Source organism: Papio anubis, chromosome 10 (assembly GCF_008728515.1).
Source record: "Papio anubis isolate 15944 chromosome 10, Panubis1.0, whole genome shotgun sequence".
Classification (NCBI taxonomy): domain Eukaryota; kingdom Metazoa; phylum Chordata; class Mammalia; order Primates; family Cercopithecidae; genus Papio; species Papio anubis.
Genome location: NC_044985.1, coordinates 51,378,854 through 51,406,466, shown reverse-complemented (window position 1 = coordinate 51,406,466; position 27,613 = coordinate 51,378,854). Strand labels below are relative to the sequence as shown.

At 36.8% G+C, this 27,613-nt stretch overlaps 1 protein-coding gene across 8 annotated transcripts in view; it reads right to left on the bottom strand.

The window, feature by feature from the left end:
* B3GALT1 (beta-1,3-galactosyltransferase 1) overlaps nt 1–27,613 on the bottom strand; it is a 556,028-nt gene that overhangs the window by 141,260 nt on the left and 387,155 nt on the right. The gene's annotated exons all lie outside the window — the stretch shown is intronic.

Here is a 27,613-nt window from a genome sequence, read left to right as displayed (position 1 = left end):
AATCCATATTTACCACAACTCCTGCAAGAAAAGAATCTTAATTCTTGCTGAGAAAGTTGCTCTTCCTTTCCTGACCTTCTGTAATTTGGCCACAGTTTGATTCACGCTTGTTTTCTGTTCTCCCCTCTTGTGTACTCCATAATCCAAACAAATAAAAATACTCTGCATTTCTGCCTTCATCAACCTGAGTTTTCTGATGAAAAGACCTCCCCTTAACTGGACAAACTCATTTGAAAAACTGTAATAGATCATACAAAAGGATGAAATATAATTATTCCTTAACATGTTAAAATGACTTCACTAGTAAACAAATAAAAATGAAAGTATGAAGAAAATTGCATTTTTAACCTATTAAATTGCAGAGACAGATGGATAGACACTCCTTTGTTGACAATATTGAGGTGAATCTGGAACGCTCATGTATGGCTGGAAAAAGAATTAATCATCTTGCCTTTGCAAAATAAATTGGTGTCATATATTAACAGTCATAAAAATGTTCAGAAGCACAGGTCTCATAATCCCACATTTATAAATTTATTCTAAATAAAGAAACCAAAGGAGGAGGAATAAATCTTACCTGTAAAGATATGTTTTTCTAACATCATAACTTAATGTCAAATAATAGTGAAAAAACTAATCAAATTATGTTAAGTAGAATATTGTGTTGCAATAAAAAAAAAAGACAATTATGAGGACAGGTGTAGCGACAAAGGAAAGTACTTTCAATAAATAAGTAGAAAAGTTCAAAAAAACTATATATAACAATGTGACTATCACTTATAAAACATGTATAGTGATGTAGAAACATGTTTGAAGGATATATAGTGCAGATAAGTTTGTTAGGATGGTGCAATTACGTGTGTTTTCCCATGTAATTTCCATTTTATAGAATTTTCACTTCATTTTGTGATAATAATTAATTAAAACAATTAAAATTCATGTTTTATCTCTCAGTTCAAATAGATCTCCCTTGCAAGAAAACCTTCATAATGACTTATTTACATTTTATTCTTGGAATTTATATGTGTTCTTGCAGTAGATTTATCAGTGAACTTGTAGTAAGTTAATAAGTTGTGTAATTACTTGTTTCTAGATTTTGGAAATGGGCACAAGAGTTTGTAAATAGAGCCTATGTTTCATTAGTAGTAAGAATTGTGACTAAAATTTTGAGATGCACTCAGTTGTCTATTCTGCTCAGAAGGGATAATAATTGCCATGTGTGCACCTGCAAAATTCATGGGCCTCTTTCTCCAAAGACTCATTGTTATCTAATAATCCCATACAGACATTATTCAAAATGATCACTGATTTCACCTCTTGACATGGTATTTTTCCGCCTATTGACAGTAGAGAAACTAATCATTGCAGCTATTTAAACAAATTTAAAGTTGAGCATATTATTTTTCCAAATCTCTGCTATTAGAGAAGGGGTCACTTCCAACAGGAAGCAACGCTTTTTCCTAGTGTTTGAAATGGAGATAGCCCTAACAGATGCCCCAGGTAATTCCAATGGCTCAAAGAATTCCAAGTGCAATAGAATCCACAATAGGATCTGGAAGAAGAACAAAAGAAAATGGGTCATGTTTTAAGTCCAACTTCTCCCAAGTAAGCACAGAGTAATCCAATTTGCTAGAGATTCAGTCCAACAGGGTTAGTGAGCAAGCCACCTTCAGATTTAGAAAGCAAAAACAAACCCCGCAAGACTTAAACACTAAAAAATCATTACTTAAAGCATTTCAAGCCTGGGCCAAGCTGAGGATCAGGCTCCAGGAGGAAACGCTGGGTTTTGCTTTCCCCCCAGGCTGCTGTCTGGCTGTGCTCTATGGCGTGCTGGATGCTGTGAGTGTGAGTTGCTATCTGCAGGCATGTGGACTCACTGGATTCCACATTATTTTTATTCCCACTTCTTCATCCAACACTAATCACATGTGTTTGTTTGTACTCTGGAAATCACCTGACAGGTATGGCTATGTACCATGGCTATGTCATGCTGCAGCATATTTAGAGGCCCTCTCAAAAATACAAATACAGTAGTAGGTTAAACTGAAGAGGTAAATCCACGTTCTGGATCATATTTCCTTGATCACTGTCTTTTTTCCCACTGCTCCATTATTAAAAGTTTGGATTAAATTTTGGGAATCAACCCACATAACCATTCAGAAAGAGATGCTTCCAAAAGGCTTAAAAGAAGTAAGGAATGAAAGCTCAAAACACAGAAATAAACTGAATATTGGGGAAAAAAAACTATACACTAAAACTAGTAAGTTTTGCATTGTATTTCCAAGGAAGTGGTGGTAATTTTTTATTTTTGAGACAAAGTTGCGCTCTGTCACCCAGGCTACAGTATAGTGGCATGATCTCAGCTTACGGCAACCTCCACCTCCCGGGCTGAAGCAATCCTCCCACCTCAGCCTCCCAAGTAGCTGAGACCACAGGTGTGAGCCACCATGCCCAGCTAATTTTTTTGTATTTTTAGGAGAGATGGAGTTTTGCCATGTTGCCCAGGCTGGTCTCAAATTCCTGAGCTCAAGCTACTCGCTCACCTTGGCCTCCCACAGTGCTGGGATTACATGCATGAGCCACCACTCCCAGTTGGAATTTTTAAATTATTATTTTTATTTATGAGACTTAAGCTACTTATGTAGAACTGGTAGTGATGAAAGTTCCTACCACTTGGAAATTACCAGATTAAGACTCAGAAAAAAAAATACTAAATGATTTCATTTTAGACCTTAAGTCAGAATAGCATTTAGTACTTTAAGTTTCTTTCTTATGTACTCTTGTTAGTCAGTGAGTTCCTTCAGTGACTCAGAGGACCTCCAGGTACTACCTTTTCTACCTGCAGTGCCATTCATTCATCTATTTGTTCATTCTAAAAACATTCATTGAATATCTGCTATTGTCAGACATTAATGCAGGTGCTGGGTTACAATGAAAACCAAACAAGTAAATAAAGCATGAAGATATTAGATGCTACAATAAATATAAAACAGAGGAGTGATGTGATGGAGTGAGACTAGAGGTCTTGTTTAGATTGGATCAGGGAAGCCATCCTTGAGGAGGTGACATGTAAGTGGAGATGGGATTGATTAGATATTGGAAGCTTTGGTGGAAGAGCATTCCAAGTAGATGCAATACAGTGTTAGGGCCCTAAGATGTTCAAGGAAGAGATAAAGGCAACAGTAGCTGGAGCATAGGCCCAAGTGGAAGATGGGTAAAAGATGAGTTTGAGTGGGGAGAGAGGGATCATCTTACGTAGCGCCTTGTAGGCAGAGTGAGGCATTTGGATATCATTCTAAATGCAGTGGAAAAGCCTAGAAGGCTTTACACAGGGCCACTAATCTGATCCACTTGAAAGATGCTGCCATTAGGGAGACAAGATAAAAGCAAAGAGACCAGCTATGAGGCTATTTATTAACTTAGCCCAGGTGAGAGACGATGGCCTCCTAGACCAGGATGCTATGTCTTAAAGGCAGATTTAGCAGGTCTTGCCTATTGATTTGAAGGGGCCAGGAGCAAAAGGAGAAGAATCAAGGATGATCATGTTAAATAGACTTAAAAACTCAGCAAAAATATTCCCGACTTTGCAAAATGAATGGGAAACAAGGACCTCACTTGATAAAATGCCCATGAAGCAGTATCTGGATTGCAGTAGATACATGCATTTCCTTTTAGACATTAATGCACTAGGAGGTTGCTCTATCGTACATCAAGGAGGACCTGCAGACAGTGCTTTGAGAAGCCCAGTCAATTCTAAATGAAAGGCAGGACAAACTCCTAACAGAAACTTCCCCAGCAGTTTTACCACCCACGGGTAGCTCTGGAGTACAGTCAGGATTTTCACTGCTAAAGAGCCACAGTTTCCTCATCTGCAAAATGAGAAGTTTTAAATTAGATGTTCTCTAAGGTTGCTTCTAATTTAAAAATTCTGTGGTTTAACACCCTACTGGGTCTATTCTAGGGATCTTGAGTACACAAGTCATATACAATAAGTTACAGTAATAAAGATACTTCAGGGTCTAAAAAAATTGTTTCATTCCTACACTTAATTCTGTATTTAAAATAAGTTTTTCTTGGTTGGGAGTATTTATAGTCTTTCTGAAGTGACAGCAAGTGAAGATATTTTTGCTTGAACATTAAGTCTACCCTTTGCACCTGGGATAAAATTCTTCTCTTTAGGGGTAAATAAACCACAGTTAGAATGTTTCCCTTTATTCAAATATTTTTTTTTTCTTCTGGGTACCTGGTGTGCCGGGTCACTTCCCTGAGTGGAAAAAACATATTATCTGTATTTACACAAATATATACATAAATGTATATTTGCTATTATTGAGTGTGTGCTATGTGTCACACTTTGTGTTGTGATAGTGATTTTCACATATTATTTGATCCTCACAAGAAGAAGTTGTAGGAATATTTATCTCATTTCACAAATGGGTGAACTGAATCTTAGCATCCTACAGAGCTAGAATTTCCACCCAGTTCTGCAGACTTCTTAGTCAGGCTCTTATCTTTGGAAATGAGAGATATATATCTACCACTTCTCGTGGCAAGGATTAAATAAATTGATATGCGAAAATCACTTATCACAACACAATGTGTGAACCCAGCTGTTCCATGTAGCATTCTGATGTACAACCATCACTATGTCTTTTGTGCTATTTGAGGCTGTAGCCTTTCTAAATTTCTCTCATTATTCATAACTGCTCCACTCACATTTCCTATCAAGGCATAGTACATCTTCCCAAACAAACATTAACACAATTTTAGCATACTCAAAAACCCAGTGACTTCTTGAGCCCTGGGGCACCAGTTAGAATAGGGTTTTTGCTACACCTGTGGATTTTATTAAAGGTTTGTTTCTTTCCCTAGTCACCTTCCTTCCCTCTCTTTCTCACCTCATCCAAAATTCAGCAGAAGTCCACAGGGCACAGAGCTCAGAAGGTATCATCTGGTTATTAGTTTTTAATTTTCCGTGGAAACTCTAAAGCACTGCTGCAGACTCTGGATTCCATCTGGGTTTGTTATCCTTCCTCCCTCTGGCACCACACTGCTCTGGGCCTAGGCCAGCTCGTGGCAAAAACATCTCCTTTTGTTTCTCAAGCACACATCACCAGGTACTTGCCCTGTTGATGAGCAGCCTCTCAGTCGGTTTGCTTTGTCTGCTTTTTTGTCTCTTGGTCACAGCAGGGCGTGAAATGGGCAGAAACAAAAATACCCAACAAAACATTTATCCTAAGGTCCCCAGACTCCTGAATTCACAGCATTCCCCAAATATCAAAGTTACATAAATATTTTCCTTATGATCCTATAACCAAGTGGAGGAGAAAAAATATTTTAAAGCAAAATAGACAGTAATTTTTTCTGCCTTCTTAGTGGGGGAGATGGAGGTGGTGGCATTATTTATATTATTCTAGAAATAAATCTCTCTCTCCATTCCTCTTGCAGACACTGGTGAGGGAAGGAGAAATGAGAAACTGGGCACATCAATAAGGTTGGTGTATACAATGGGAGGGCTAGAGCTGAGCTTGAGGCTGGAGCTAGATGGAGCTGCCTGGTTCATTCTGCATGGAGTGATAGGATGATACCATTTTCTTTCCTTTTTTTTTTTTTTTGAGATGGAGTCTTACTCTTGTTGCCCAGGGTGGAGTGCAATGGCATGATCTCAGCTCACTGCAAACTCTGCTTCCCGGGTTCAAGTGATTCTCCTGCCTCAGCCTCCTGAGTAGCTAGGATTACAGGCATGTGCCACCGTGCCCAGCTAATTTTTTGTATTTTTAGTAGAGATGGGGTTTCTCCATGTTGGTCAGGATGGTCTCGAACTCCCGACCTCAGGTGATCCACCCACCATGGCCTCCCAAAGTGCTGGGATTACAGGCATGAGCCACTGCACCCGGCCTGATTCCATTTTCTTATGTTTTGCTCTAGAAGAAACCACTGAGCCATTCAGGGAGGCTGGCTGAGCACAGTTAGCAGAACTGGTATCCAATCAGAATGTCTAAAGTGTAACTTCAAGTTGTTCTTCTTATGAACACTTTCTGTCTCCTCACACTTCAGGTGAAATTTGTCTGTTGGCTTTATTATTTCCTATATTTGATTTGCTATTTTGTGGCAAACAAGGAAGGCAGAGAAATTGTATCTCAGTGAGATGTAGTACAGAGCAGAGACACCATGTGTGGGATGGTGAAAAAATCCATAAACTTAACAAATTTAGGAGGCATGGGAGTGTAAAAATAGAGGTGACTGGGAACAATGTAAGTCATCCTCTCCCCCACCGGAATTCCTGAAATGATTGAAAGAATGTTGAAACCCACACTATGCATGGTTTGAACCAATTTTATTTACGTCTCAATGGATGTGGTACCCTGGCTAATATCTAGAGGCCATTATCAATGTAACTGCTATTTTATAACTATAATGCAGGTTTCATTGGTTCTCACCCTTACGTGTTGTGATAGCAGAATAATGGCCCTCCAAAGAGGCCCACATGCTAATCCCTGGAATCTGTGGACGTGTTAGGTTATGTGGAAAGGGGATTTAAGGTTGCTGCTGGACTTAGGGTTGCCAATCAGCTGGCCTTAAAGGGGAGATGATCCTGGATTATCTGGGTGGGCCCAGTGAAATCACAAGGATCCTTCAAAGTGGAAGTGAGAGGCAGAAGCAATGTCTTGTGAGAGAAGGACTCCACCATTTCTGGTTTTCAAGATGGAGAAAGGAGAGCAGGGGCCAAGGAATTTGGGCTGCCTCTAGAGGCCGGAAAAAGAAAAATAAGAAAAATAAATTATTCTGCAGATTATACAGGAAAGAACTCAAACCTGCCAACATCTTGACCTTAGCTCATCGAGACTCTACCCTACAGAATGGAAAGAGTAAAATTGTGTTGTTTTAAGGCACCAAGAATATTATGGCAGAAACACATATCTGTCAATAGGTATCTATTACTACATAATAAACCACCCTAAAATGTAGTGGCCTAAGCAAAATGAATCATTTATTTTGCCTGGAAACCTATAATTTGAAGAGGGCTCAATAGAGGTGTTTGTCTCAGTGCTACACACCAACATCTTGGGTGCTTCTTTAGGGGCATGGAGAGTCCACTCTCAAGGTGGCTCACTTCCATGGCTGAAAGGTGTGCACTAGCTGTCAACCAGGAGGTGGGCTGGGAAGCTCAGCTGGGGCTATTGGCTTGGAAACTCATTCCCTTTCCGTGTTTCTCTCCACAGGCTGTTGGGACTTCCTCACAGCATGCTGTATGATGACTGCAAAATCAAGCATTCTAAGAGAACAAAGGAGAGGATTTAGGCCAAAATGCATGACTTTGTTATGACCTAGCTTGGGAAGTAATATACTTTCACTTGTGTCAGATTTGATTGGTCTGCTCAGGTTCAAGAGGAGTGGACAGAGATTTATCTCTTGGTAAAGAATGGCAAGTTTTTAGTAAAGCATGTGAGATGGCAGACAGTTGTGAAGCCATCTTTGGAAGTTACAATCTGCAATACTCACTTATGTGAAACCTCAGCTGCTTGTGCACTGTATCCCAAAATTATTTCTGGGGGACCACTGGAGATGTTCCATGTGTACTTCAAAGTAAGCTTTGCACTTACCACCTACATGCACTTTTAGTTTTCATCTCCTGCTTCCAACACTTGTTTCTGACTACAGCTGTGTCTTCTGGATAATGAAAAGTCTGTTGCTATTCCCATCTCACTATCACCATTGAGGAGTGTGTATGTTAGGCCCTAACAAAAGAGGAATGGCAGCTCTTGGTCTCTCTGCTTTTGGTTTTCCTCTGATAAGGAATACCCAAATAGGACACTTCCTTTGAAGGTCCTCAATGCCTTATGCAAATAGAGGCTAGCAAGTCAAAACCTAATTGAACTCTGGAGTTATACATTAGGTTCAGACTCACGATAACAGAACCATGATTTAGATAACCTTTGGAAATTTTAATTACTCAAGGTACATCGTCCCACATAGTCTTAGCCGATCTGCAATTAGAAGGATTTTAGTATCCTCTGCCTTCTTTGCCACAGTTTCTTTATATCTGTGTTTCCTAGCTGGAAGACCAAGCTTGGTTGAATGATAAATAAGTAGATAAAATGAGGGAAGTTAAATTTTCTGTATCTTGTGCTCTTTTATATCAGCTAAAGTAGCTTCTGTATAGAGAGCTCAGTTACTGATTGTGTTTTCCTTTTCAACCTCCCCTGACCCCCTTAAAAAGGGTTTAAAATCCCAAACCTAGATTGCTTCAGGCTCTTGATTTTAGAACTAATGAATGGGTCCTCTTGCCTCTAGTCAATGCTATCCAACAGAAATTTCTGCAATGATGAAAGTGTTTTATATTTGTGCTGTCCAACACGGTGTCCAATAGCCACATGTGGCTACTAGGCATTTGAAATGTGGCTAGTGTGAATGAGAAAGTGAATATTTGACTTAAAAGTAAATAGTTACCTGTGGTTAGTAGCTACCATACTGCAGATGTGACTCTAGATGTTGGAATACGAGTGTGACTTTTACGTCCTCAGTTTCTGAAAACTGCCTAGAGTCAAAGAAGAAGGTTTGAGGCAATTAGAGTCCCAACTGGATTTAGGAGAGTGTGGGTCTCTTATATATTGTTATAGCTCTAGCTGCATCACAGAATTAAAGGCATGAAGAGTTTAACTGGACTCTGGCTTTACAGTCCGATCAGTGTTATTTTATGAGGTTAGCCTCATTTACCAAAGACACAGCTATGCCAATTATCTTATTTTCATGAACTTCAAGGCACTTTACTAGAAGGGGGGAAAAAAAGCATCCGGATTCTTCTTATATGGTTCCTTAAGCCTTGCCTTGACATCGATTAAGTCTGCCCCGGGCGTGTATTGCCTTTCTCCCTATTTTTCTAATAAGATGAATAGCTTTGCATACTGCAAAAGTAGAGTTCTTCAGGGATTAAAGCTGAGACAAGTATTTCTTTTGGGTCTGCTATAATAGCTATCATAAGTCAGCTAATGCAACATTATGCTGTATAACAAATCACCGCACAAGTCAGTGGCTCACAACTCAAACAAGTATAGGCTGACTGGGTTCAGCTCATCTAGGCTGAGTACAATGAAGTTTGGCTCTAGGCTGCAGGTTGCTCAGGTCTGCTTATGTCTGTGTATCTCAGGGCATGTTCCCATAGAGATGTCAAATACGCAAGCAGGTCACATAGCCAAGCCAAGAGACAAGAGTGAGATAGCACAGTTTTCCCACTAGGAGGGATGGATGATGAGTTCAGAGTGAAGATTTATGACCAGTAACTCAATTTATCACACCTATCCCAAACTTTCTCTCTTTCTCTCTCTCTCTATTTTATCAGAGTGATGATAAAATCAACACTTTTCAAAAAGCTTCTATCCTTGGAAAAATGATGCTTTGATTTCTCTCTTATAGTAAATAAATCAGTGACTTTGGGTATCTGGAAATCAGATTATCAATTGTGACCTTTAATAAGCTATTTTATATTCCAATGAATGGATGGGATAATTCGTCTTAATGCATCAATTTGATGACGTTTTCACTTTTTCTTAAACTTTCATGTTCATTTACTTAAAGACAGACCAACTAACATAGCACTGTTCTCTCTGGAACTACCCAGTTGGAGCTCTACAGCATCTGTCTACAGTAATTCCAGCTCAGTCTAATCCTTTCAAAATCTTTAGAGGCCACATCTTTAAAATAAATGAGACATTCCTATTTTTTTTTTTTAAAGTAGGCTAGAGAATAACATGTGGGTATATGTGTGCGTGTGCATGGTATGATACTATTATACAAATAAATCTATGTGTATATCTGCTTAGAAGGATTACGAAGGTTAGATGATCTCTAGGGAATGGTAGTGGTGTCTCATTTTCACTTTTTCCTTTACGTACTATCATATTGTTTGAATATTATTCGGTAAGCAGGCATTATTTTTATGACAAAGAGTTGTTAAAAATAAAAACTACATCATTATACTTCTAATATTTTGACAGGCTGTCACAGTTGGCAGGGTAGAAACTTCATAGTTCCATGACTTACTAGTTTCTGATTCCGAGTTACCTTTTCAGGGGAGAAGAGAAAGACATATGGGTGCTTTTGAGGGGTCAGTCAGCAGGTGCCTTTTAGGGTTCAGTAGGAGATTTTTATTTTGTATCGCTGTAGTTTCAATTGAGGTTTCCTTGAGCCCTTTGTTTTTACATATCTTACTCTGAAATGATCTGCCCTTGCAACCATTTATCAGCATTCCAGATTTAGCACAGCTTCCAATAAAGGGAAGTCACTTAGCGGAAAAGTGACCAAGCATTTCTGCTTTCTTACAAAAACTCTGTGGCCTCGATAGCATCATTTTGTGTCATCTTAAAATGACTTGTAGCCAGGCAGCAGATGTCATCTATTCTAACAGCAAAAGCTTTTTGCAATGCTCAACCATTCCTGTTTTTCACCTTAAGATAATTTTAATCCTTCAGTACCAACTGTTAAAGAGAGAAAAAGAAATACAAAACGTAAGTTTCCCAGGAGTAGGCTTTCCTGAGTCACTTCAACATGGGTCAGGGGTCACCAAACTCATGACCATTCATGGAAGTCAGTGCCCCTACTCCAGCCACTTGCATACCTTCTAGGCATCTAATGTAGAGAGAGTAGTCCAGCAGTCAGGGCAGCCCTGTTGATTCCTGAGTTTGAAACCTGGCTCTTCATGTATGACAACCAGTAAGTTACTAAAACCTTACTGAGCCTCATTTTTTTCCTCCTGCAAAGTGTGGATGAAAATGACACCTACTTCTTTAGGTCCTGTGAGAACAAAATGAGAGGGCATTTAAAAGTATTTAGGAGAGCATCTGTCTGGTAAGAGCACCCAGTGAACCTAATTGATTGTCCCCCTGATGCCCTAAGGGGTTGATACAAATCCACCAGGCGAGCATTCACTCTCTAGAAATAGGATCAAGTATGGTATTTTACTTTGTGAGAAAACCCATGAGTGGCTGGGATCTAAACTAGATGCACTTACATAATTTACATGAATATTTCATAGCCACAAGATGCTTAAAGCTGAAGTTTAAACTGGAACAAACTTGGGAGCACATCTGCTTTGTAATGTTTCTTTTGTAGCTTTTCTTGTCATTATAAACTATGCACAAGATTGAGGATAAGGGGAGAAAGAATCCCTTATTTTTGATGTGAAAATAGCTTTAAAAGCCTGAGTTAGAGGACTATAAATCAAGTAACATTGTTTCCGTTTTATTATAATGTACTTCAGGGAATAAATTTGATTTTCGGAAATATTTCATAGGAATGGTTATATTATTCACTTTCCAGGGTTCTAGCTATATTGAATTACACATCATGTAATCATTGCATAATGTTACTGAATTTTATTTTCATATTATATATTGTCCCTCTGAAATCAATATCTGGAACATTTAATTCCCGTAAATGGGAATTTACTCATTAAAAATGCATAGAATGTAAAACAAACCAATGACTATTTCATCTATATTGTGCAATACCATCCTCTGCCCTTCAACATATATGCACATTATTTTAATCATCCTCATCCAGAAATTGAAGATGGAAGAATATTGCTTCATCGAGAACATTTCTCAGAGAAATAATGTAATGCAGGAATAATATACAATATTTGGCAGGTATAGGAATGACTCTGACTTAGGTTTGACTATTTGAAATCCTTTTTCTTCTTCCCTGGTTGCTTTTCCACAGAGTCGCTGCTGAATGATCAAGGAAGATTTTGGGCTTTTGGCCAAGTTGGGATTCTGAGTTGGGTAAGAGTCCCTCAGGGAGCCATGAAGGGAGGACTTCTGGTGGAGGACTGTATCACACAGAGATACTTACAAGTCACTGCTCTGGGGTTTAGTTAAAAGAAATACAGATCCTAATGTTATGAATGTATAATGTTTGTTCTGCAAAGGATTCTAGAAAGTCTCAACTCCTTTAAAACTCAAACATAACTCAGGGTGGTAGCTGACATGCCAAATTTTAGTGGGCATAATTTGAAATGGATGAGAAATTATCACAGGTGTTAACAGGTCCAAATGCAGTGCAGTAGTAAAGCACCAAAGAGCTCACAAAGGACTTGAAAGATGCTTGATGTAGCATGTTGATGGCTGCCAAATAGCATCTGTCCTCAAAACTGCCTGGCCAGGAAACGTTATGCCAAATTTGAAAGCTTATCTGAATGTTAGTCAAAGAAAAAGATAGCCTTGCATACTACATTTTATTTGCAATTATGCAGAACCACAGATTTATATTATAACTAATTAATTTTTGATCAAGGACATCTGCCTCAGTAAAAACAAAGGAGCATAAAGAAGTCATAGATCTTAAAACTTTTTTCAATTTAACAATCCTTGGGGGAAAAAATCAGGTTCAAGACGTAACTTATTTTTATTGTTATGAAACCCAGCCTTTATTACTCTGCTGATGCACTTAGAGAGGAAACTTTATGACCATCACAGGTATCTTTATAGGAAGCAGATCATTTTCTTAAAGAAAAATGTTGATGACTTTGGCTGCTCTAAGCTTCAGTGCCTGTGGTCTCTGTCCACAGGCTGCAGCACTGGAAATCTTCAGTTAGTCACCCTGCCACACCTAGCACCAAGACTCTTCCCCAGGAACTCACTCCCCCTCACTATATCTGGTGGTCACACCCCTCCTCCTCCCACAAGAAAGGCCAGGAATTAGTGTTTTAGCATTTGCTATCTCCATTCTCCTACAGCTTCCAGACACTTCTGAATTTCTGTCTACTCTTAGTCTTGGTAGAACTCATTGCACTAGTGAGGTCTTGCCAAGCTGCTGAGTAGGGTGGTTTCATCTTTTTTGTTAATTTGTTTTTTGTCTTCTGTAAAATAAAGACAACAAATAGTGCTTTTCTTATAAGGTTGTTGTGAATATTAAATTTGTATTGTGCTAGGCACAATCCATGGTACATGGTAAACATTCAAGAAGTTATTACTATTATGAGGGCAGGTGCTAGGATCTTGGTTCTGAGAAAAGTACAATCTGCTGAATCATGATCCTATGTGATTACAAATGTCACACTTTCTTGGAGATATCTTCTTCTTGATCACTCTCCACCTCACCCCTACCCCTAGGTGAACCCCAGAGATATGAGTGTCAACCTGGGTCCAGGCTTGCTATCTGATTGAGCCCGTGGTTCACACTATTCCTCACAGTAGCTCCACACCGCGGTTAGCTCTTCAATCTCAACCCTACCCCTACTGCAACATTATTTTCATTTTACTCCTCTTTTTTTGACTGTATTGAGAATCCAATATGCTTTTCTGAAACTATGTGAGATATAGCAGCAAAGGAGTGTTCCATTAATTTATTCCCTCTGTTTCTCTTGGAAGACATACATTTCTGTCATACTAATAAACTTTAGAGACTAGTCCATTGAGAATTAGACTTGAAATCTCAGTAAACGCACATTTTCGAGGCAGATCAGTTCCCAAAATTGATGTTGCAAAAATTTTTATCTCTTTTACAGGTGACCATATCCTTTTGTTTTTTAATAAAGAGGAGTCATTTCTCTAGATTATTTTTATAGTGGTAATAAAATAGGAAAATAACAAAAAACTCTAACAGATCAAGAAAAGGTAACCTTTCCCATATTGCTTGCTATACTACTAATATTTGACTTAAAATGTCATATGGCAATAACTATATATTTTATTTATGTATTTTGTAAGACATGGTCTCACTCTGTCACACAGACTCAAGTGCAATGAATCAATCACAGCTCACTGCAGCCTCTTAGGCTCAAAGGATCCTACTGCCTCAGCCTCCCAAGTAGCTGGGACAACAAGTGTGCACCACTGCGCCTGGATAATTTTTTAAATTTTTTTGTAAAGATGGGGTTTTACCATGTTGCTAAGGGTAGCAATAACTATATTGAACTTGAACTAAAAATTTCTCTAGGCTGCGCGCAGTGGCTCACACCTGTAATCCCAGCACTTTGGAAGGTCGAGGTGGGTAAATCACCTAAGGTCAGGAGTTCAAGACCAGCCTGACCAACACTGTAATCCCAACTACTCAGGAGGCTGAGCCAGGAGAATCGTCACTTGAACCTGGGAGGTGGAGGCTGTAGTGAGCCAAGATCGGGTCACTGTAGTCCAGCCTGGGCAACAAGAATGAAACTCTGTCTCAAAAAAAAAAAAAAAAAAAAAAAAATTGTCTCAAATATATTGGTTCATATTCTTGCCTATGTAAGATAAGTGGACTCTATGTTCCCTAACATTTTATTGATGATTGAGATGCTATAATAAATAAAAGTAATTTTTGTGAAATTCAATTCATATTTTTAAACATTTAGACATAGAAATTGTAGAAGATTAAATACATACTTGTGATATTATATGTGAGAAATTTACCGCAATTTTTTCAAAAATTTTCTATTCACCAAAAATGCCATTTACCCTTTCAACTAAAGCAGAGTGTATAATGTTGAGGTTAATTGGGGTTTTAGTTAATATGTTTTCTTCTTAAAAAAAATAGAAATAAGAGTAAAAAAACCCCCAAAAACCCAAACATGTATTGTGCCTTTCCTGCAACAACTTCTTTCAGGTGATGTTATATAAATGTGGTTTACAAACCTATCTTCATAAAGATATGCCTCTGCTAAACAGTCATTATTGTTTTTATTGTGAGAAAAAAACCGAAATCAATTATTATTTTAATACCATTAAATAACTACTTAGTACTGATACCGCAGAGTCGAGAAAACCCTCCGGATCTTTGCAAATTCACAGTAAGTCTGTGGTATCTTTCCCATAACCAAAAAAAGTCAGAAATTCCCTTTTGGCTCCTAATGGGTTCTTTAGAAATTGAATAAAATATGTTGAAACTTATTTTAATACCAAGACAGACTATTTCCTTCTAAGATCTCTTTATTCTCTCGTCATTCTCATTCTGAACATTAAAGGTGGCTTCCCTTTGGGGATGGAAATTCCACAAACAGTATCCTCTGAAGATTTATTATGTATTCAATGATAAGGAGAGAAAAATTCAGCCGTTCTGAAAAGTTCAAAATTCCTGCCTAAGAGCATGTGATGGGCCATCAGGGTCAAAAACGCAAATGTCAAACCTCCAAAGGCCAAAGACTTACTGAACGGCAGTGTTTTGTTTGTTAGTTATTTTATTGTGCATAATCATCCTCTAACATTTCTATTTCAACAAGATTTTTTGGAATAGCTCACCCTTGAATAAACTTGTCAAAGTCTTGCGCTTCATGTAACTTTCAGAAGCTCTAAAATAAAAGCCAGTAAGTCTATCTCATTTTCTTTGCCCCTTAATCAGAAATAACAATATGGTGTGGAGAAGAGTGCAGGGGACCGGTAGTTGGCTGACCTCTCCAGCTCAGTTCCTGCCTTTGCCTGGCTTGGGCAGACACCTTAACTTTGAATTGCCATGATCATTCATTTGTAAAGTGAGGGACTTTGAGGGAGATAATTTCTAATCCCCACTTTTTATATCGTTTTGCATTTAAATCCATTAACACACTAATGGATTGCAAAATAGGAAGCAGATGACCTTAAAATAAGTGTTTTAAAAATAATTTTCTATTTTTTCTCACTAAGTTTATTTCTCAGAGCATTTTTGAATCTGAAAGGATTGCTTAATGAGCCATAAATAAAATTCCAACCACAACCTTGAGTTGCTTATAAACAAAATATCCACAATGACCAAGATGTTTCAAAATACTTTCGTTGTTTCCATAGAACTACTAATTTGCAAAACCACGCGGTTAAGTGATGTAACTAACTCCCTACAGAACCATCAAGCTTCCTAAGACCAGCCCAGAAACCATAGCGCTGGCATAAATAAACATGGTCTTTTTAAAATTCACAGTTATGAAGTGCAATCATGATAATACTCAGAAAATAAATACATTTTCAATGCTACATAATTTAAATTTTTAAAAGCTTTTCTTTAGGAGATAAAACACAACTGAAATTGCACAACTTAAGTGTTTCTGAGGCAAATGTTTTGATGGGTAAAATATCAACTCAAATGGTAAAACTGTGTGCTTTCCTCATGGCCGCCTAGCTCACTTCCACTTCATTTGTTTGCTTGTTTGTTTTCAAGGATCAACCTAATCAATGCTTTCACTTATCTGCTTCTTGAGCTATGCTCTCCTGGGAAAAATGTGGGGCATCTCACATCTGACTTTTTTCCTTTCAAACAATCAGTACCTACTTCCATTAGAACACTTAGGTATCATAATACTTGATTTTCTGGTTAATTCTCACTATGTTAGCTCCTTGAGGGCAGAAATTAAGTATTAACTTTAATTGTAAATGAAGGTTTTGTTATTGAGACAGGCACATCAGCTAGGACTCACTGACAAACTCCTTGTAAGTGACAGCAAGCTGTTATGTTGTGTGGAATGATCCATCAGTGTAGGAGGTGAGCATATTTCTCAAATGGGAAACCAGACAGTTGAGTTACCCTGTTGAACAGGACCACAAATTGCCCAATGCAGCCATCTTATCAGAATGCAAGCAACCATCACAGCCCAGGTGTCGAGCTTTGGTGCTAGGATGAAAGGAACTGGTCCTTCACAATTGCATGGGCATTCATGGCATGGTTTGCTTTTCCAAGCCACTTCACTCCTTGTTTATTCATCTCAACCAATCCTCTAATTGTGAGCAATGTCAATGATTGTATTTAAACTTGCAAGTGGGCATATAATTGTTACAACCACTTATTTTCACAGCATAGATATTTCTATATGATATATTCAATTTTATTTAATCCAGGGCAATTCCGAGCCTTTTTTGAGGTCTACCACATCTGAATCAGTCAGTCAAGGCAACATCTGTCTTGAGAGCAATGCATGAATAACAGAAACAGGAACAACTGCTCAAGATTATTAAATTCTTACTGTGTTCAAGACACCATGCAAAGTAATTTATGTGCCTTATCTCATTTAATTCTCACAATAACCCAATGTTTTAGGAATCACTATACCTGCTTTTGTAGTTTTTGTAGATTATAAAACAGAGGCCCAGGGACTAAGTAAGTCCCCAAACTCAGATTAAGTCAATCAACAGCTGTTGCTGCCAAGACTTATCTCTTGATAGAAGAGATGGACGAGTCTTGTTGAAAGTGTCAATATCTATAGAAATCTGCTATACAATACTGCTCTTATTTATGTTCCCGTTTACATCATGATGCATTCTTGTCTCTTAATTCCTAGTTTGAGGTTGTTCTACATTAACTTCAATTCAGATATAATTTGACCAAATATTTTATTATATGTGAGGGTGGCAAAGTGGGAAAAGTCCATAGAACTGAGATGATATTGTGTCTGTTCTTAATTGGAGAGAGAGTAACACTACATAGGAAACTAGGGCAGAATTGTTTGATGGCATGGAACTGATTGCTAAATGTGTAAAAATGGAATATAAGGACAAGGCATTCCTTGATGGTTAAGACAGTCAGCAAAGCTTTAATGAAGAAAGTAGTACAACATAATCACCACAGTAACCATCATTAATTGAGCACCTACTACATGCCAGATACAGTGCTTGCTATTTTATATGTCTTATTCCTCTTGATAGCTTCGACAGGTAGGTACTTTTTTTTTTTTTTTGCCTCTTACCAATGAGACTAAGATGTTAAATAATTTGCCTAAGATCTCACAACTAACAAGAGGCAGAACTGGTATTTTTACGTTATTCTGTCCAACTCCAGAATAGAAGTTAGGTTTTGACATCTATATATAATAAATATATTTTTAGCAGTGTGACAGGGATGACTTTTTATTCCAATGTCCATTCTTTCATTCTTGAACAGAATCCTCAAAATGTGGTAGGGTACATGGATGCCAGTTAAAGGCTATTTTTCCTTGTTGCAAGGTGCAACCATGTTGCTTGCATTCTAGCCAGTGAAATATGACCTAAGGGATGTGTATAACTTCTTAAAAGATAAGATATACAACAGAGAGTATACAACTGTGACTTCCCCCGCCTCCTTTCCCTGTGGTTGGAATGCAGACATGATGGTGGGAGCAACGGTAGCCATTGTAGGTCATGAGATGAAAGCTGCTTGTTGAGAATAGGAAGATGTGAAGTTTCCAACACCATGGGCTTGTAGTATCAGCTCTAGAATCATTATGTTTTGATTATTATTTAAGAAGGAAATAGCTTCCCAACTTAAGTCACTCTCCTTTCAGACTTTAATATGGATTCTGACCTGTATCTGAAAGAATTCATCAAATGGGACCACAAAGGTTAAAAGGGAGAAGCAGTAATAAAAATAATTGTGTTGAGAAAGAAAATGAAAGTCAAGGGTGCATTTGATAAACAGCAGGGTTACTCTTAGATGTATAGGGAAGTCAGGTTGTGAAGAGATTTCCCTGGTTAGGCTGAGGAGTACAGATTTACATTTTAGTAAACAAGAGCAACTGAAGAGTTTTAAGCAAGAGTTTGTAAATTTATTAATTCATTAACTTGCTTGTTCATCAAATATACGTTCATTACCTACTCTGAGTGGTATGGTAAAAACTCTTTTCTTAAAGATTAATCATTGACTAAAGATAACCAACATTTAATCACTTGGGGAATGATTAGTAAGAAATAGCCAGGAAATAGGAACAAAAGGTTGAAGATTATCCAATAATCTAGATCAGGAGTGCTGATATACAAATTAGAACCTGTCACCCCAGATGAACTGCATTTGAGAATAAGAGAGAAAATGGAATGCTATTGGAGTCCACAGAGTAAAACTTACTTCTGATTTGGATGATCATTCCAAAAGAAGTGATGCTTAATTTGAGACCTATAGGAAGATTAGAAATGAATCAGATGAGAAGACAGGAGTGATAAGGTAGAGAAGGTTTTGGGCAGAGCTCAACTGAGAAAGCATGGTTCATTCTGGGAACAAGAGCAATCCAGAATGGTCAGACTGCAGGAGGTGTTGGGGGATACTCAAAAGAGTTTTCAGATGAAGTTATCTAAGCAAAGAAATTTAAAAAGAGAGAAGTAGACAGTTAAAATCCAACTCTTCAGCAATAGAAATACATATTGATTGGAAAGACAAAAAGGAGTAGATGAAAGTGCTTTATAAAAAGACTGCACATTTTTTGTCATTGTTACCATTAAGAGGTAGGTCTTGGCTCTTGAATCTCGGCTGCCCCTTGAATCTGGCCACCTGCTTTCACCAATAGAATGTGGTGGAAATAACACTGAAGAACTTTATATCTAGACCTTGGAAAGTCATGCAGCTGCCATTTTTGTTACCTTTGTTGCTTGTGCCATTTCCTTGATGAACAGAAAAGGCCTAGCCAACTTTTTTTCTTCCTTTTTCTTTAAAATTTATTATTTCACAGATTATTGAATAACTATTCTTTGCTAGAATGAGATAAATTTCAGCATCAATTCTACCCTGACTTTTAGTTCTTTAGATAGAAAACATTGAGAGCCTTGTTTACATAGTTAAGTAAACAAAATGAAGGAAGTTTTATTACAGCTATTTCACTTATTTGACCTCTCTTGAGGTATAAGCCAAAAATAAATATCTAACAACAAAATTATTTTAAATGACCTATTAATTGAAACTGAAATTATCATTCAACTCCACAGAAAGTAAAAAGCTGATAAAATAATCCATTACCTACTTATTCAGTCTTTGGCTATACAATTTCTGAGAATTATGCCTGCAATAGACCAAGTGTTTATATCCCCACAGAATTTAGACATTGAAACCCTAACCCCTAATGTGATGGTATTAGGAGGGGGGATTCTGGGAGGTAATTACATCATGAGGGTAAAGCCCTCATGAATGGGATTGGTGCCAAAAAGAACCTAGCCAACCTTACCCTGCTCCAGTCACTACAGCTTTTCCAAACATGTGAGTGAGGCCATCCTGGATGGTCCAGTCCCAGCTGAGCTCTCAGTGATATAGCTGCATAAGGAATCCCAGACAATAGCACGTGGAAAAGAAGAACTGCCCAGCTCAGACCAGCTAACTAGTAGAACTGGGGGAAGTAATAAATTGTGTTAAGCCTCTGTGTTATGGGGTGGTTTATTATACAGTAATAGCTAACTGATATGGTAGAAGAAACAGAAATCTGAGAGAGTTGGAGATGGTTCAGAATCATGGAGTGTTATAGAAGAATAGGGAAGAGACCATTTCAAGTAGGGGATAATCTATAGTATCAAATGCTGTAAAGAGAACAGACAGCATGTCAAATTTAGAAAGTGTAGCCATCCATAGTGTCAATGAGCAAAGTGAAATATCTGAACTTGTCATTAGTGTATTGAGTTTGTAAAAGGGGCATTTTCTTTCTTTTTTCCTATTTAAGAGGCATCTCTCTGAGAATTTCTTTCCCCCAAATAATGGTTTCTGCAAAAGATTGTAGATTGAGCATCTTACAGCAGGCAGTGTTTGCCACTCTCATGAGGTTGGATGAAACCTACAGTTCTATTGATTCCTTTGCTATTGAAGCTTGTTGAAGCTCACTGAGTCTTTTCCTATGGGGCTTTAAAATGGGAAAAGCACAAGGGTCTCTGTCTTTTAATGTCAAGTTCCTGCTACCTAGGCTATTTTGAGAGACTGCCACACTCACTGGCATCTGGTGCAACATCTACTGACATCTCTTTTTTTGTTTCTATCTCCCACTGCTTTTCAAGTTGGTATTCAATTTCAAGTCTGGCTCTTCAAAAAGAGTCTCTTGAAATACTGAAATTAGGTAACCATTTCTCCATACTCTGTAAAGGGTATTGCACCAGGACGTTGGGCACTCTTGTGTTGTGAATTCTCATTTGGCTTACCAACATCTCAGTGCTCCCACTGAGAGCCCCAGAAGATTCAATCACAAGTTCAGCAACCCCTTATGTTGCTCTTGCTTCCTCAAGGACTATAATTTTACTTATAATGCTGTCAGCTTGAGTTCTTGCAGTCTTCCTTCATTTTCTTGGCTCATCAAACTTGTGGGAAATTGGCCTGAATTGCATATCTGGGGAACTTGAAAGAAGAGCCCGTTTCATCAGTTTTCTCTCAGATTATCCACAAGCCACGAAGAATTCACTGAGTTAAAATAGCAGAGTCCCAATGATTAAAAAAATTAAGCTAATTAAAAAAAATCATTTATTTGTAGTTATGTTATTGAGTAGATGACACTTGGCATTTGATTTTTATGATTTGGAGTAATTTTAAAACTCTTGAAAAGTTCTATTATTAAGTTATTATTAATCAGAAATATATCCAAGCCCATTAAAGTGAAAATATCTGTTTAAGTGCAAAGAAAGACATAAAATTTAAACTACAGGGCACTTACAAAGCTTGCACCAAGTGCATGTTAGTTCTCAAACCAATTCAGTGGAAATAAGGGGGAATTGTGCTGAGCTCTAAAATTTTTAAAAAATGAGCATGCATGCTCTTTTTATTACAAAGTGATACATATTTACATATATACTAATATCATGGAAATTACGCCATATAAGACATGATGCAAGGTAGACTCTAAGTACATGATTAAGCAAATTACCCCAAAGGCCAAGGCCATGGAATAGAAAGGCTCATAGACCAAATTAAGATCCCTGACTCACTTGGTTCATTGAATCAATTTAAACGCATAGAAGAAAGAGGCAAGAGACGGGCAGGAAAAGTGCAAGCAGAGCAGGAGTCTGCTGCCTCAATTTTGGATTATACAATGTTATATATCCACTCTCTCTCTTCCTGCTAATTGTGTGGTCCGGAGGATCAAGGATGAGGTGTGAGCAAAGGGGACCTGGCAGTTGGAAGGTGCCTAGACCAACATACACATCTTACAACAGAAGCAAATACACCTGGCCATAGCTAGAGGTTACCAATTAGCTTAATGAGCAGCAGTGGGTTTTATTTGCTAAAATGCGTGCCACGCAAGGGAGGCCAACTAATACATACGTGAATATTGAGCACATGTTCCACATGGGCCTCACATATATTTAGCATGTGATGCATATTAGGTACTCACATACTCTACTTGCTTTACGCACGACTAATATGCCTCATAGGTTACTTATTTACTTATATATGCACATCTTATAGGTCCCGCCTGTGCTTCATAAGCTGCCTACTTGTTATCTTTACCTAACACAGCTTATACATTTTATCTATGCCTTATAAGCTACTAAATTATTTATGTTTAACACATTCATCTCGTGCTTTAGTCTTCCATAGAAGAATCGAATATTCTCAAATACAGCAAATACACATTACACAACATTTATTGAGCAAATCTGCTACACACCAACAAAATGCAAATGCTGGTGATAGAGCAGAGAACAAAGCAGACAAAAACTGTCCTCCTGAAGCTTTTAGTGAATTTTGAGTGGTCAAAACTGTTCATTCATGGTGACACAATATCATTTTGTAAAAGTTTTTTTGTGATGATCTTGGTTTGTTGGTATTAATTTTTACTAAATGTGAAAAGATACAGGTAAACCTGTAATTATATATGTTTTGATGATGAAAACAAAGTGATTGCACCATTAAAATCAAATGTCACTTTTCAACTTTACTTGTGAGCAATACAGGTAAAAAACACTTTAAGGCATTTATTTATGATTAGAAACAGAGGCCCATTTCACATGCGAAGGATTAAATGGGCCATTTGAAGCCAGTTTAAATTAAATACACTTTGAAACAAAGGTCATATGCCTACAGAAATGAAAGTTCTGACCAGCTCTGAAGAAGAAAACAAATGAAACAGGAAAGTGATCTAGACCTACTTATAAGGATTTTAGTTTTTGAAAATTTTAGCTGTAATTGCTTAAAAATATACTAGAATGGAAAATTACTTATCATTGAATTTAAACATCCATTTTTCTATATTCAGGTGTTCTGGTATTTTGTACTATTTTAAATAATTGAAATACTGATATTTTTGTTTGCATTCTTATTGTTATTTCCCATTTAAAAATATGAAATTAAGACTCATTTCCATGTTGCAATTCAGCCAGAGAGTTAAAAACTGATGAAAATTTTATATAAACAAAGGCGCACCTGCTTAGAAAGCATTCTTCTGCATGCAAATAATTTCCAAATGGAAGAGAACAATGAAAATCGGCAAAGCAAAGCTTCTATTGAACAAATAATTTTTACTTCAGATCAAAGACTTTCTGAAAAGTAGTCCCTCCATTGAATAGTGATGAAACTAAGGGACGATAGATTGGTAATACATTCTTTGAAACACAATTGCAGCTTTCACTCAATAAAACTATTTCAGCCCTTGCAAAGAACAAAAAGTTGTTAAAAATGATTTCCAATGTTATAAAATAAGACACAGAATTGTTTGAAAATGGAGTAACAGGAAAATATTTGGAATTGGTTTATAACTGTGTTTTCCCTCTTCCCTAAGCCCTTTTATATTCAGAAAGACTTTTTTGTAAGAGTGAGAAAATCTGCACCAAAAATAAACTCCAAACTCAACAATGACAATTCTGTTTTTTAAGAATTCCACTTTTGAAAAATAAATATTACTTCACTTTCTCTCTAAAAATTATTAGTTAAATGTTATTTATTTTTACTTTATAAATAATTTGTTATTTTTGAACTATTTTGTAATTACTTTTACTGAGTAATTATTTTCATTGGAATGTTAAGTTATGCTTATTTATATTTTATAGTTAACTTTTACTTGATGTTTTACAATGTTTATAAATGGTCATGTTTTATGGTATTAATATTTATTTTGAATTTTTAAATCAAATTTTCAAAATTTTAAAATGATTGTTTTTGTCATTTTTCTCTTGTTTATATAAATAAAAAATATAAATCATTGTTTATATATAGCTCAAATCACAGTTAATGGTTTGGAATATTTCCAAATCTCCAAATTTCAGGATGTCGCTAATATGCAAACAGATAAATATGGCTTTCTGCATGTTTGTATGAGAACATAATTAAGACATTTAAATTTTATCAAATTTATCTTCTCGATGACTTCTTACAAAGCTCATTGCCTTCTTCCCATTTCTGCTCTACCAGAAGCCTTTTCAATATCAAGTAATGCTAACCTTAAGCTTCCAGTTGTTGAAACAGAAATCCTGGCATAGTCCTTGACAAAACCTCTCTTTCCGTCTTCCTCTATAATCAATGCAACAGCAGATCCTGTTGATTCTACAGTCAAAATATATCCAGAAATAGACCATGTCTTATCCCCTTCTCTGCAGACATCCTGGTCTGGGTCCCTGTCATCTCATTCTGGGTGATCATATGCTTGTCTCTCTGCTTTGACTCTGGTTTCCCCGACAGCAACCAGGAAGACACCTTTAAAGGCCAGATCAGATCACACCAGTCCTCTGGTTCCGACCTTAAAATGGCTCCCCCTATCTTCTGGAATATGGAAGTCTTTATAAGGTGATCAGTCTTCACCCCTTTCCTGAAGACTCAAGAGGAAAAGAAAAGTCTATTGTATTTAGCTGTATCTTTGCTTACCATGTTCTTTCTTCCTGCTGGATGTTCCACTATTCCTCCTTGTATTCTTTTCATTCTATTTAGACAACCTCCTGTAATTATTCTTTTCAGGTATCTCTGTTGGTGACAAGTTTTCTTACTTTTTCTTGATCTGAGAATGTCTTGATTTCCTCTTAATTCCTGAAGGATATTTTTGCTGGATATAGGATTCCAGATTGTGAGTTATTTTCTTCTTTCAGCACTTTCTCAATGTGTTCTGGCCTCCACGGTTTCTGATGAGAGATCCACTGTCATTCAAACTGTTTTGCTCTATAAGTAATGCATTTCCCTGTTGCTGCTTTCAAGGTTTTTTTTTTGGTCTTTTTTTGGGAGGAGGTTTGACTATGGTGCTTCTATTTGATGATTTTGTTATTATTTGCAATTGAAAATAACAATATTTTAGTAAGATTTAATTCCTCCTCAAAGCCAGTCAAGTTTTCTAAAAAGTATGTAAGTAATGTTGAGTGTGCAAAGTCACTGTGTTGGTTCTATTCTAGGTTCATGCCAACATGTCTCTGTGCACATGTACACACGCGCACACAGAGTACATACGTAAGCCTCCCAGAAAAGAGGTGACCAAGTATAAACTTGTGGATACTGACTACAGTGTTATAAATTTCTTTAGGCCTATCCTATTTGGAGTTTTGCTCCGTTTCATAAATCTATAGGTTTGTGGGGTTTTGGGTCAAATGTGGGAAAATTTCAGTCATTATTTCTTTGAATGCTTTTTCAGTTTTGTCCTCTTTTTTCTCTAGTTCTAAGACTCTGACGATAAAGATGTTAGATTTTTTCTGTATTAGTCTCAAGGGCCCTGAGGCTCTGATCATTTTTTTTTTTAGTTGATTTTCTCTCTATTGTTCAGATTGAGTAACTTCTATTGCTCCACCTTTAACTGATTTTTCCCTTCTGTCTCCTCCATTCTATTGCTAAGCCACCTATTGAGTTTTAAAAATTTCATTATTGTATTTTTCAGTTCTAAAATTTCCATTCAGTCCTTCTTCATATTTTATATTTTTTGATGAGACTTTTAATTTTTTGCCAAGACTCTATTTTGTCATTTGTTTTAAGTGTGTTCATAATTGCTTGTTGAAGCATTTTTATGACAGCTGCTTTAAAATCTTTGGCAGAAAATTCTCACATTGTGTCAGATCTGTTTTGGTATCTATTGATTGCCTTTTCTATTCTGTTTAATATGTTTTGGTCTGACAATGGTCCTTTGCTAAGGTGTTTTATTAAGTCCGCTTTTTCATATAAGGGAAACAAGGCTCAGATGGGCCCCAAAACACACCTTCAGAAATAGAACTGAGAGCTGAGTCTAGAATCCAAGTGTATTTGATATCAAAGTCAGGTTTTTAAGCTATCAAACTGTAGACAGACATGTATAGTGTGATTACATTTTATAAGAAAAAAATTCACAGCTAGATATGAATTTCTAGCATAGAAAAAAGTTAAGAACAGACCCCCAAAATATAGCTGGGATTTTTAATGAATATAAAATTCAGATGATTTCTATTTTTGACTCTCGGTACCTTAAACTATCTGCAATAATTTCAATTTAATCGCCTGTCTGTGTTATGATTTTGAATAAGGCTTTGACTAGTTTGTACATTTGTTTAAACTTATTTTAAGTTGTGCTTTTGGGGTTTTGTTTCTCATATGAATAGTCAAAAATTGTGTGTTCTAAAAGCAATTCATTTAAATGGTAAAAAACATGAAATTATTCTCCATTTCTAGATTCTTTTTTTGAAGGAAACAGATTTAACGCATTTATGTAAGGAAGCATATTTGTTTTTTATTTTTCTTCCATATTCTTTATTTTTAATATCAATTTTGTTTTTAGTCAAATGTATTTAGAATTTAGATCATGTTATTTTCAAACCAGTATTTTCCTAATAAAAAACATTAAATATAATCCTTGCCCCTCTATTCTCTTATCTTCTTCTTTTCTTTCCTCCTCCACAGTCAGTATTTAAAGTAGCAACAAAAACCTCTGGCATAATAATTTATTTTTTTCTAATAGACTTGAATGACATGGTATATTTTCACATCATGTTGCCATGACTACCAAACCCTTTAGCTTATCTTCACTTAAATATGTTCACTGTTAAATTAGAGCTTTGGTTTCAGCAATTTGGGATACTCTACAGTTTTTGTTTAAAATGTTAGTTCTCTGATAAGTCTCAAGTTCTCTCTTTCAATGAGAATAATGCAAGAGAGTTTCTGGCTATGAAACATCTATTTTCCATAATACTTCCAAAGCCAGCTAAAAAGTCCAACTATTGTCTAAGAGAGCTTTTCAGGTTCTATGTAGGAATTTGTCACTCAGGGTCAGAGCACAATTTGCGTGTGCTGTGAAATAAATCAGAGAGCTTCTCCTAAATTCCAAGATGTCTGGGTTGACATTGAGACCTCTGAAACACACCCACAGCAGAATAGTGAAAAGTATTATAAGACAATAAAGATCTCTTCCTGGCAGATTTAGAAATGTCTCTCTGGATGTGGGTCCCCTTCGTCCTCCGGCTGTGTGAGGGTGTGACTGTCCGCGCTGCAGGAATCAGCAGAGGGCCTGACGTGCTGCTCAGGGATGAGCACGGCAGAGAAAGAAAGCAGTGGCTCTACATGAAAAACAGTCAGTACCCACAAGTTTATGCTCGGTCTCCTCTTCTCTGGGAGCCTTATATATTAAAAACCAAACAAATGTATTTACTCTGTGTGTATGTGTGTAAGTATGCACATGGACATGTTGGCATGAGCATGAAATAGAACCAATACAGTGACTGTGAGCTTTAAATACTTTTTAGAAAACTTGACTGGCTTTGAGGAGGAGTTAAAGCTTACTAAAATATTGTTCTTTTCAATTGAAAATAAAAACAAAATCATCAAATAAGTAACCGTATAGCAAGGAGAAGGAATTGGTTTGATCTTGATCTTGAGAACTTACATTAGATGTTTAAAATGGCACTTCCTTTAAATTTTATGAAATTTGGAAGCACACAAAAAAATCTAGATTACTCTAATGGCTAATCATATAAAAATATACATGAATGAATAAGCATTGCTTATTAATAATTAAATATTAAATATTAAATAATTAAATATTAATAATTAAATGCTTAATTAATAAGCATTGCTTAGCATTGCTAAGATTATGTTT